The sequence below is a fragment of the Cucurbita maxima genome, unplaced genomic scaffold (assembly GCF_002738345.1).
Source record: "Cucurbita maxima cultivar Rimu unplaced genomic scaffold, Cmax_1.0 Cma_Scf00065, whole genome shotgun sequence".
Lineage (NCBI taxonomy): Eukaryota > Viridiplantae > Streptophyta > Magnoliopsida > Cucurbitales > Cucurbitaceae > Cucurbita > Cucurbita maxima.
In genome coordinates this window covers 14724-27770 of record NW_019272081.1, presented here as the reverse complement: position 1 = coordinate 27770, position 13047 = coordinate 14724, and the positions used below count along the sequence as shown (strand labels likewise).

The window sequence follows — 13047 nt, the reverse complement described above, 5'->3', positions numbered from 1 at the left end:
ATGCCGCCCCGCATGCATTTAATATTATTTTGTGCGCATGACATGTTGGGTGCGATCATACCAACACTAATGAACCGGATCCCATCAGAACTCTGCAGCTAAGCGTGTTCGGGCGAGAGCAGTACTAAATTGGGTGACTACTTGGGAAGTCCTCATGTTGCACCCCTTTTTTTATTTCAATGTCTCCCGGTTCTTTTCTTCCTTTCACCACAAATGAGAACCTGTTGCACCCCTTTTTTTATTTCAATGTCTCCCGGTTCTTTTCTTCCTTTCACCACAAATGAGAACCTCCCCCGCTCACGCCCATCGCGTTTCGATCATGCCGCCCCGCATGCGTTAAATCCGATTTTATGCGCATGACATGTCGGGTGCGATCATACCAGCACTAATGCACCGGATCTCATTAGAACTCCGCAGTCAAGCGTGTTTAGGCGAGAGTNGTACTAAGTTGGGTGACCACTTGGGAAGTCCTCGTGTTGCACCCCTTTTTTTATTTCAATGTCTCCCGGTTCTTTTCTTCCTTTCACCACAAATGAGAACCTCTCCTGCTCAAGCCCATCGCGTTTCGATCATGCCGCCCCGCATGCGTTAAATCCGATTTTGTGCGCATGCAATGTCGGGTGCAATCATACCAGCACTAATGCACCAGATCCCATCAGAACTCCGCAGTTAAGCTATCAACTTTTTTGGAAATGATACAAAAAAAGATATCTTTGGTGGCCACTTGGGAAGTCCTCGTGTTGCACCCCTTTTTTTATTTCAATGTCTCCCGGTTTTTTCTTCCTTTCACTACAAATAAGAACCTCCCTGCTCACGCCCATCGCGTTTCGATCATGCCGCCCCGCATGCGTTAAATCCGATTTTGTGCGCATGCCATGTCGGGTGCGATCATACCAGCACTATTGCACCAGATCCCATCAGAACTCTGCAATGAAGCGTGCTTGGGCGAGAGTAGTACTAAGTTGGGTGACCACTTGGGAAGTCCTCGTGTTGCACCCCTTTTTTCATTTCAATTTCTCCGAGTTTTTTTGTTTCTTTCTCTACAAATGGGAACCTCGCCCACTTACGCCCTTCGCGGTTCGATCATGCCGCCCCACATGCGTTAAATCCAATTTGTGCGCATGACATGTCGGGTGCGATCATACCAGTACTAATGCACCGGATCCCATTAGAACTCTGCAGTCGATCGTTCTTGGGCTAGAGTAGTACTAAGTTGGGTGACCACTTGGGAAGTCCTCGTGTTGCACACCTTTTTTTCTTTCAATTTCTCCAAGTTCTTTTCTTCCTTTCTCTACAAATGAGAACCTCCCCCACTCACGCCCATCGCGTTTCGATCATGCCGCCCCGCATGCGTTAAAGGCATCTTCAATGTGGCATGAATTGAAATATCTTTTGATAATTTCAACAATATTTTCTTCACATCTTCATTGAAGCATCTTGTATGATTGATGTCTCTTGGTTCATATCACTCGGTCATATGGTTTGTTGCCCCTGTGTCGAGGACCCATCGTCGGTGCTCTTGGTGATGCTGTTGCCCCCGTGTTGAGGACCCGAGAGTGGTTATGCTGTTGGTGAGCCCGCAGCTGCTCGATGTTTGATTCCCGCACTCGCTGCACACCAACCGAACTAGATTTGATTCCCTCCCAAGTCGATTCTACGGCGATGGGGCTGAACCGTGGCTTCTGGGCTGGATTGAGGTTTGGGCAGAAGGTAGAGGCCGAGGGGAAAGAAGTCGGGCTAGCTCTCTCAGATTTTGGGTTCGGGTTGACCCGGATCTGTGGATCTTGTCTTCCTTACCAGCAACGTTGTTGACTTCTAGCAATAGTGAGGAAAACATCGACGTGTAAAAATCGGCTGAAGGACAACTTCTTCGAGGAAAAAAATAACGAAAAAAGAAAGGGAGAGAAATATTTGCTGAAGAACGGATGGTTATTATTTGATTTAGTTTCACTTAGTTCAATAACAAACCTATCCTAGATTTAGCAGTAGTGGCATAAACCTTGCCCCCAAAAAGTTGGTCAAAATGGCCAGCAAAAAATATGCTTTTCCATTAAACCGGGAGCGTTAATTCAGATGTTGAAAAGTAAAAAACAACTAACGAAATTTAAGGAATAAAACCATAGCTATTATCTAACAGGCGTTTTCGTTGTTAATATCGGTTCTCTTTCTTCCTTTTCCTCTTCATTTATCTTCTTTCTTTCCTTCTTCGAAGTTTAGTGGCCTAAAAGTTCCTAAAACCATACATCTAAGAATGTTTACAATTTTTTGACCTCGGTTACCGACGATGGCGCTTACGAAAAAGCACAAAACATACCTTGAGTTATTGTACTTTCGTTAGGGATTATTCTCATGGTGGTAACTGAGCGTTTGACGTCGATTTTCGGGTGGTTTTGGACTCGTCGGAGAAATTGAAAACTCGCCGAAGTTATCCGAAATCTCTCTCTCGCTCTCGTATTTTCTTTTTTTTCTCTGTTTGCAGGTATTTTGATCGATTCTGGCAGTTGTGGGTTGAAGGTTGAGTGAGGTGTGGCTATCATTTCGCGTGGGGTCCACGAAACTCGGCGGTCGCTAGAAAACTCACGAGTTTTCCAACGATTGAGTTTCTCTTTTTTTTTTTTCCTTTTTCTTGGGTCGTTATAGTGCGAGTATCAATCGTCTTTGCCAATAAATAGTTTAGAAGATAAACTGCATGACATATTTGTTGGAAATAAACTTAAATGAAAGAGAGAGGAAAAAAAACAGTTTTTAAATTGAGTAAAAAAGCCATACTTATTTTAGGAAATGAGTAGTATATGGGTGAGAAAACATGTAAAGAAAACGTGGGATAGTTATGGCTAGAAAACTTGTAAATAGGCTTTACTTATCATTGTAATATTAGAGCAAGTAGAGTCATAATAGAGCAAAAAGAAGCAAAAAGAGAAAAAGAAGAAAGAGTTAAAGTTCTATGAAATCGAAAAAGACTTTTGAGAAGTCTGTCTCCTTGTCTCTCCCCTCTCGACACCCCCTTCAAAGTTTTCTAAACGAGTTAGTTTCAGAGTGAATGTCCATTTTTTACAAGTCGGTATCAGAGCGGCTTTTATTTTCTAAAAATTGGTATTAGAGCAAATTTTATTTCAACAAATTGATATCAGAGCCGATGGCGAACATGATGGGACAAATGCTGCTACCACGATTGAAGGAGGAAAGTTTTCTACATCTAAGTAATTCCAAAGCTCATCTTCCATTAAAGACACTTTTATCATTTACCAATCAATTTAAGTATACATGTTTTAAACTTTTATGGTCTAACTCAATTTTTTTTCTTACTAACACTTTAATTTCATCTTTACCTAAATCAAAGTTATAGAATTTTCTTTCAGACACTACCACTTTTAATATCTATAGTATACTATAAGATATTGACATCTATCAAGCTTCTTAGGTCATTTAATTCTATTTGAAACTACTTACTCTATACATTGGTACATTCATTCTCATCTCTATGTTCATAAGACTGTGTAGTTTATCTATGTTTAAGACGTCTAACTAAAACATATGATCTTGCTTAGCAAAATCATTTTCACGCATACACTAACATTTAGTAGCTTAAAACTATAACTACTCATTCACAGCAACAATCTCAGTAAATCTAAACATCATCAATATAACAATTATACATTCACATTCCATGCAAGGTAAAACATAACGTATTCTAAATTATAATAAATATAGAATTAACCTAACATGAATGCAGTAAATTATAATACAATCAATAGAGTAAAAGTCCAATTATGAGTTATATTTTATAATTACCAAATAATAACAACATGTCATTTTCTTATCTTACGCAAGACATACCTGGCGGAGACAAGGCACCGACGGTGGGACCATGGAACATGCCAAGCCAACATCGTAAGCTAGTCTACAAGATCTATAACCTAGGGCTCTGATACCAACTATAACGATCCAAAAATTTCTACTTAATTTAAGGTCGCTACTATATACGTACAATAAACATTGAATGCGGAAGCCTTCATTTAAATTCCATAAAACATAACGTTTAACTTAAAACACAGCCATGGACTTACGTGTTTCGAAAACATCTTTAAAATGATACAACAAAAGACCCAAAATAAAATAAATAAGCGTTTTAAGTTTAAAACATCCTATTCTAGCCTAAGTCTAAGAAAATAAATACCATTATCCTATGCAGGTGCCATGATTTCGAGTTGCGATGCCATCGTTAGCCGTACAGAAATGCCATGCCTTAACCTGAAGAATGTAGTAGCACATGGCTTGAGTATTTAAAGAAACACTCAGTAAGTGACCTCACTATTGGGGTTAAATATAACAATCAAATGCAATGAAATGATGGGACCTATCTTTCGTTTCGTTTCGTTTCATTTTCCCTACGGTGTTGTCCTAACGGGTAATCGTGGACGTGTACTACATACTCTACACACAGCCCATACCAAGCTAGTTCGCACACCGCTGGGCCACTTTCCTTATCTTGTGGGCATACTCTGGGAGCCCCTTATGCTGGACCTGTTAAAACTAGTAACCGTCATGGCAGCGCTATGCAAAGCATAACAATCATTGTCCTGCCATTGGATGTACGCGTCCGTACCCTCGTGATGGGATAAGGGTATCCCCCAAATGCATGAACACACATAATGCATGAGGTCCCCACTACTTATACAATTTCATTATCCTTTAATACAACCCCGCTAGCATTAAGTACATATCATATCATTTTCATATTGTTTCAGATATCGTTCATCATTCATATCATATCGTTTCTCATTCTTCCGTTCTCAAATCATACATAATTCTAACGGGGTTATATTTCATGTCATTTATCGTAATTTCATATCATTCATATCATGCTGTATACACGCAATTTAAGAGACCTAACATAACGTTCTATGCTTTTAACATAACATTTCATCATATACACATCATACCTTGAGATATTGCATCACAATGTATCATATCATAAATAAGTAATAACGTAAACACTTCATAGTCATATCCTTCTCTAACTTATCATAGCCTTAACGTTCTTATACCTATCACAGTCATATCATTACATGAACGTACCTTAGTCATATTATCACAAGAACTTAACATAACGCTATCGTTCTATCAATCTATCACAAACCTATCCCTTTCTACCCGTAACCTAACCGTATTCTTCCATCAATCTCTCTTATCCATATCACTCCGGTATGTAACCTAGCATTAACGTTTCGTGAACGTATTTTACTCCTATCGTTACATTTCGTTTTGTGCATTCTTCTTGTATCCTATCTCAAACATATCCTTGAACACATCGTACAGGAACTATTATCATACAATTCACATATTATAACATATACATAACATATAGGAAGCATATCGATCCACAGAGAATTCACACATAGGTGTAAAATAACTATAATGCCCTCCACCCAAAATAACCTCCTTTTACCACTTTTAAGACACCTAAGTAACGTGGAACTTTATACACAACCTTGAAAGGGATTTATCAAGTTACTAGTAAGTTTTCACACCCATGGGATCACATTTGGTTGCCTTTTATTGTGTACCTAAGTTAAAACTAATGAGTTGTGATGCTGATGCTACTCCATGATATAATGTATAAGCTTATGTTCTTTTATAGACCGTGTTCCAAGAATATACCTAAGATCAATTGAATAACATGGTAAATAAATAGCTAGGATTTATACCCAAAAGTGACAGTTATCTCCCATCATGTGGTGTGCGACAATGCCCCTATTCATCTTTGATGTGGGATGCCATACACTATGTATCATGATTAGGATAAGGAGGACCTCCTATTTTCCTCACTTAGTTGAAATGCACTGCATCAGAATTCACTAGAAAGATGACACGACCATGATAGCCCCACTCATGTGGTCACAGGAAGAGAACTAAAGGTTAATTTATGGAAAAGTTTTTAGGATGAGAAGGCAACATGTAAAAATATAAGCTCTAAGTGCCAAGCCCATGAAAACTCAATAAGAGATAACATCGTAACTTAAGGTTGTCATTAAGAGCCTATAAGTATGTTACTTAATAACTTTTTACTCACTTCATGTTTACATTGTTTTTCGGTAACTAGGAGTTGGTCATGGATGGGAGCGGACTTTGAAACGTGGGTGATAAGACAATATTAATCCTCAGCCAAATGATCCAAGCTTTTTTTGAAGCAAGAACCCTTGAATCAAAGAAATTAACACCTCTTTATATAAAATTTGGATCAACCAAGAGATAAGCGTAAAAGTAGATAACCTCTTAAAATCAAAGATCTAGAAGAAAGATTTCAAACCTTGTTCTAAATTGAGTCACTTCACAATTCAACTTAATCATGAATGAGTCGATGCAATCTACCATATGAATTGCATGAAACTGGGAAATGACAAAGAGAATACTAAAATTTCTTAAGTTAAAGTCTTGAACTTGAGTGATTACTTTTATTCAAAATCTACTTTTATAGTTTCTCCACAAAAGAAACTTTCAACTCTTCAAATGCCAACTAAATAAGTTAGTGGCCATGATTGGTAAGTTACTCCATTATCGTTTAAATCTCCACGAAAAAAAAAAAAAACAAGTAATGGCCACTTTGACAATTAATTTCCCACATTTTTTTTCCCACTACAACAAGTTATAGAATTAAAGTACTAAATAAAGTTCTCAAATAAATTATCACTACTACTATTTATAACAACTTCGTTCTCTACTTCAACCGTGCAATTACTCACCCTCGAACCTCCAAATATTTTTTCTTTAATCAAATAGCTTGTAACATATGAAATGGAGGTTGAATCGAGGCTATCCAATTTTGTAGATGAAGAATGAATGTTTGTTGAATCTTCTTGGTCTTGGACGTGTAATTGGTCTAGTTGAAACATTTGGAACATCATGCTCTCTATCATCTTTCCTCTCTTCAAAAGAATTTGTACTCCAATCAGGAAAATCATAACCTACATCAAAAGAACTCAAGTGAGAAACATCGGAAGTAGAATGTAGAAATTCCCTTGGAAAATCAATTTTATAGACATTGATAAGGCAACCCTAATCCTCAGCCCAACGATCCAAGCTTTTATTTTAGCAAGAACCCTTGAATCAAAGTAATTAATACCTCCTTATGCGAAATTTGGATCAACCAAGAGATAAGGCTAGAATTAGATTACCTCTTACGATCGAAGATCTAGAAGCAAGACTTGGAACCTTGTTCTAAATTGAGTCACTCCACAATCTAACTTGATCAAGGCTTGATTGAATGACTCGGATGCAATTCTACCACAAGAATTGCTTGAAACTTAGAAATGACAAATATGATGCTCGAATTCCTAAGGAAAACGTCTTAATTTGAGATCTGAATTACATTCATCAGCGAATCTATTTTTTAGATAACATATTGTGGGTATTTATAGTCTCCCGACAAAAGACGTTTGTGGCCAGAATTCAATCCCGATATGTTTGTGGACGGGATTTATTCTCGATCCCCTTTAATCTCCACAAAGAATAAGTCAAATTGACCATTTGACTTTTACATAATTTATGAAATTAAACATAAATTTTTCTAACAAATGTTGATGTGCTTGAGTGGTTAATGCAATAGATTTAAAATTAATTGAGCTTTTTGCGCGTAGGTTCAAATCCTGTTGTCGACATATTTTTTTGAATCTTACATTTTTTTGAATCTTCTCGGCAATTGGTCCATTTGGAACACCGTGATTCTTATCATCTTCCCTCTCTTCAGAAGGATTCGTCCTCGATTTTTTGAATCTTCTTGGCAATTGGTCTATTTGGAACACCGTGATTCTTATCATCTTCCCCCTCTTCAGAAGGATTCGTACTCGAATCAGAAAAAATCATCACCTTCTTTCAGTCACCTTCTTTTGAAATGTTTTGATAAAACTTTAATGCTTCACTCACAAAAATATTAGAAGAAAATTAGTAGGAATAGGAAGCAAATGAAGTGTACACCGTGATTCTTATCATCTTCCCCCTCTTCAGAAGGATTCGTCCTCGAATCAGAAAAAATCATCACCTTCTTTCAGTCCCCTCCTTTTGAAATTTTTTGATCAAATCTAAATGCTTCACTCACAAAAATATTAGAAGGAAATTAGTAGGAATAGGAAGCAAATGAAGTGTACACAGTGATTCTTATCATCTTCCTCCTCTTCTGAAGGATTCGTCCTCGAATCAGAAAAAATCATCACCTTCTTTCCGTCACTCCTTTTGAAATGTTTTGATCAAATCTAAATGCTTCACTCACAAAAATATTAGAAGGAAATTAGTAGAAATAGGAAGCAAATGAAGTGTAGTAAATCCATAAACTACTTTCTTAAAGAATAAGTTAGCAGCATGTTTTGCATCATCCATAAATCTATCTGCCACATGCTTCATCTCGGCCAACAAAAGTGTTTATGCAACATTTTATAAACTTTATTAATCCTAAGATGTCCCATTAAGGCACCACCATATGCTTCTCTCAAAAACAAATCTTTTATAGAGCATTTAGAAATACAAAGCATACTCTTAGTAATTAAAAAATTATGAAACACATAATACTCATCTACCATTTTTTTTTGGACAAGATGCATAAATAGTTCTAAAGTCTTGGTCATCTCTATATAATTCAATATTATGCTCAACTTCAAGAATTTTTCAGTAAGAGAAGTAAAGAGATCATACCTTTTAGATAACACATGAGCTACTGTATTATCCTTACCTTGCTTATACTTGATGACATACGAAAATGTTTCCATAAATTCCACCCACTTTGCATGTCTACGGTTCAGTTTGCGTTTGACCCTTCACATACTTCAAGTTTTCATGATCAAAGTGGATCACAAATTCTCTAGGCCATAAGTAGTGTTGCCACACATGCAATATATGAACTAAAGCAAATAATTCTTTATAATAGGTAGTATATTTCAATGTTGGCCCATTTAGTTTTTCACTAAAATATATTAAGTGCTTTCCATCTTGAATTAAAACAACACTTGTGCCCAAACCACATACTTCACATTCAACTTCAATAGTTTTATCAAAGCTAGCCAAAACAAATAATGGTTTGCTTAATTTCTTCCTAAGATAAGAAAATTGGATGCATTCTCTTGTATTTATTCTCATTTAAAATAAAAATTGGATGCATTCTTTTTCACTAAGTCATTCAATAGTTGAGTTATGGTTCTAAAATCATTTATAAATCTCTTATAGAGGTTAGCTAACTCATGAGAACTCCGAAATTTACGTGCACTTTTTGGTGTTGGCAAATCCATAATGAATTTAACTTTGTCTCTATCCAAAGCTACTCTATTTTTACCAACTATGAAGCCAATAGAGTGAACTTTTTCCATGCAAAACTACCCTTACTAAAATTAAATTTCTCTTTTCTATGTGTAATCAAAACTAATTTAACATGTTCCACATGCTTAAGCAAAATCTTCAAATAAATTATAATATCATCAATATAAACAACAACATGTTTTCTCATATATTTTCTCAAAACATTATATATTAAGCGCATAGGTTTACTAGAAGCATTAGTTAACCTACAAGGCATAACAAGCCATTCATACAATCCAAACTTAATATTGAAAGTTGTTTTCCATTCATCTCCTACGTGCATTCTAATTTGATGATGTCTAGATTTCAAAATAATTTTTATAAATAGACACGAAATGATATGATATGAATGATGAATAATTTTTATAATTAATTTCCATTTATCCCGTTATAATTATGTATGATTTGAGAACTGAAGAATTAAAAATGATATGATATGAATGATGAATGATATCTGAAATGATATGAAAAATGATATGATAGGTACTTAATGCTAGCGGGGTTGTATTAAATGATAATGAAAATGGAAAAGTTTTGGGACCTCATGCATTATGTGTGCTCATGCATTTGGGGGATACCCCTATCCCATCACGAGGGTATGGTGCGTACATCCAATGGCAGAACAACTATCGTTATGCTTTGCATAGTGCTGTCGTGACGGTTACTAGTTCTAACAGGTGTCCGGCATAAGGGGCTCCCAGAGTATGCCCACCGGATAAGGAAATTGGCCCAGCGGTGTGCGAACTAGCTAGTGAGTCCATACTCGCACGTATGGGCTTTGTGTAGAGTATATGGTACACGTCCAAAGTTACTCGTTAGGACAGCACCGTAAGGAGAATGGAATGAAAGATAAGTCCTATCATCTCATTGCATGTGATTGTTGCATTTAACCCCAATAGTGGGGTCACTTACTGAGTATTTCTTTAAATACTAAAGCCATATGCTGTGTTTTAAGATAAATGCTATGTTTTATGAAATTTAAATAAATTCTTCTGCATTCAATGTTTATGGTATAGTATATAGTAGCGACCTTAAATTTCAGGTCGTTACATATACTTATTAGAGGGCCATAGACTAACCTTCGTATTAACTTAGTATATATAATAGTTCAAGCTCAACGCTAGCAGATATTGTCCTTTTTAGGCTTTCCCTTTTGGGCTTTCCCTTTTGGGCTTCCCCTCAAGGTTTTTAAAATGCGTCTACTACGAATAGAAAAAGGTTTTCACACCCTTATTAAAAAAAGGATTTCACACCCTTATAAAGAATGTATTGTTTCCATCTCCAACGAATGTGAGATCTCATAATGCACCCTCCTTTGGGGCCCAGCATCCTCACTAGCACTCGTTCCTCTCTTCAATCGATGTAGGATCTCACAATCAACCCCCCTTTAGGGCCCCACGTTCTGGCTGGCACTCGTTTCTCTCTCTAATCAAAATGAGATCTCATAATCTATCCCCTTTCAGAATCTAGCATCCTCGCTGACACTTGTTCCTCTCTCTAATCGAAATGGGATCTCACAATTCATCCCCTTCGGGGCCCAACATCCTCGCTAACACTCGTTCCTCTCTCCAATCGATGTGGGATCTCACAATCCACTCATCTTTGGGGCTCAACATTTTCACTGGCATAATGCCCGATGTCTTGCTCTGATACCATTTGTAACAGTCTAATTCTCTTTGGGCTTTCCCATTTGGGACCCCTCAAGTTTTTAAAACGTGTCTTCTAGGGAGTAGTTTTCACAACCTTATAAAGAATGTTTCGTTACCCTCTCCAATGAGTGTGGGATCTAACAATCCACCCTCCTTCAGTGTTCAGCATCCTCGCTAGCACTCTCTCCTCTCTCCAATATATGTGGGATCTCATAATTCATCCTCCTTCGGGGCCAACGATTGTGCAACTATAAGGGCCTTAGTACTATGGTTCTTGGTTCTTGGTTCTTGGTTCTTATCCTTAGAACTTGAATCTTGATTCATGTTCCACTCCTTGATGTTTGTCTTGTTCTTGGTACTTTCTAGGCTCTTGTTCTATTATTGTTTCTTTCTTCAAGGCACTCCTCCTAGAATTTACAGCACTAGCCATGTACGTGACAACATGTGTCCAAGGCTTCATGCTTTCCGAGTGACACTGTCTTAACCTACGTCCAATGCTTCATGTGTTCCAAGCGACGTAGTCTGAACCTGCATCTTAGGGCTTGTCGTTCGATATAGTCTTAAAACATATGTCCAAGGCTTCATGTGTTCCTAGCGGCATAGTTTGAAAACTTATGCTTAAGGCTTCATGCGTTCCAAGCAGCGTAGTCTAAGTCATGAGCATGTTGTACCATGGGAGGTCTTAGGAGGTTCTAGATTCTTGGCTAAGGTAACTTACTCTCTTCTTATTCCATCGTGGCTCTAGACTACTTCCCATGATAGACCATAATGGTCACGTGATCGGTACATATATGAACATGGCATCGTACAAATCTTTGGGTACCCATAACATGGTGCAAGGCATCTCATCTAGGTGAGGGAAACGTGAGGCCAAACATGATATCCTGCAAGGAAACATGGTGCAAGGCATCCCACCTAGAAGAGGAAAACTTGGGCCTCAGAAATCACCGCGTGGTGAGAGTTCATGTGTCACTCTAGACATGATTATAGTATTACCTAGCATTCTTGAGTTTTTGTGTCTGAGAACCTTGGTCCCTTATTCTTGATTGGTACCTAGCATTCTTCTTACTTTGTAATTGTAGAGCTTGTGTGATATTGTTCGTGGTTATTAACCATGTAAGTTTTTAGGGTTCTTAATTCCTTGAGGCATAAGTTGTAACATCCATTCATAATTATATGAACCCATTATAATAGCTAGCCTAAATTATTCTAGAAAATCATACATTCATAATGAATTCATCGAGAGTTCTAGAAGGGTCTTGAATCTTGAGATGTTTTCTTTAGGCGTTTCTTAGGTTTTATCTTGGTTTAGGTTCCAAGCGTGCTCTAATCAACTTCAACTCTTGAACATAGCTTCTTGTCCTTAGGAATAGTCCTTATAAAAAGTAGCAAGTTATTTGAAAGGCGTATGACCTTGAATTATCATAATAGTCCTGGGAGAATTTTGGTCATTTTACCTCTAATTCTTGGATTTTCTACTTAACGAATTCCAATGGATTTCAAACTTCACCACATCATCAAACGTAAATTACCTTAGGGGGCATTATGGTCATTTTACACTATTTCTTGGTTTACCTACTTATCCTTATCCAATGATCACCAAATTTCATATATAAACTCAACATGCTATAATATTCCCAACATTAAAATTTGATAGGTAGCAAAGTTTCTTTAATAGGTTATTTTAACGTTACTTAAATTTCGAGTAATATGATCAGTTCAGGGTCTTAACTAACGGTTCTTTAACTAACGGATAATTTTGGACGTGTACCATATACTATACACACAACCCATATCGGGTATGGGCTCACCAGTCAGTTCGCACACCGTTGGGCCACCTTACTTGTCGGGCGAGCATACACTGGGACTCTCCCTAGGCCGAACACCCGGTTAGAACTAGTAACCGTCACAGCAACGCTATGAAAAACATAACGATCGTTGTCCTGCCATTGGATGTACGCGTCCGTACCCTCGTGATGGAATAGGGGTATCCCCCAATTCATGAGTACACATCATGCATGAGGTCCCAACATCTTTCCATTTTCATTATCATTTA

At 37.4% G+C, this 13047-nt stretch overlaps 4 non-coding genes across 4 annotated transcripts; all 4 read left to right on the top strand.

The window, feature by feature from the left end:
• Positions 1–47: 47 nt before the first annotated feature.
• On the top strand, positions 48–166 carry LOC111472132. The gene has a single exon (XR_002715351.1). It is a non-coding gene; the product is annotated as a 5S ribosomal RNA (ribosomal RNA).
• A 200-nt stretch (positions 167–366) lies between these two features.
• Positions 367–485, top strand: LOC111472121. The gene has a single exon (XR_002715341.1). It is a non-coding gene; the product is annotated as a 5S ribosomal RNA (ribosomal RNA).
• Positions 486–880: 395 nt separating this feature from the next.
• On the top strand, positions 881–999 carry LOC111472119. The gene has a single exon (XR_002715339.1). It is a non-coding gene; the product is annotated as a 5S ribosomal RNA (ribosomal RNA).
• Positions 1000–1131: 132 nt separating this feature from the next.
• On the top strand, positions 1132–1250 carry LOC111472135. The gene has a single exon (XR_002715354.1). It is a non-coding gene; the product is annotated as a 5S ribosomal RNA (ribosomal RNA).
• The last annotated feature ends 11797 nt before the right edge of the window (positions 1251–13047 follow it).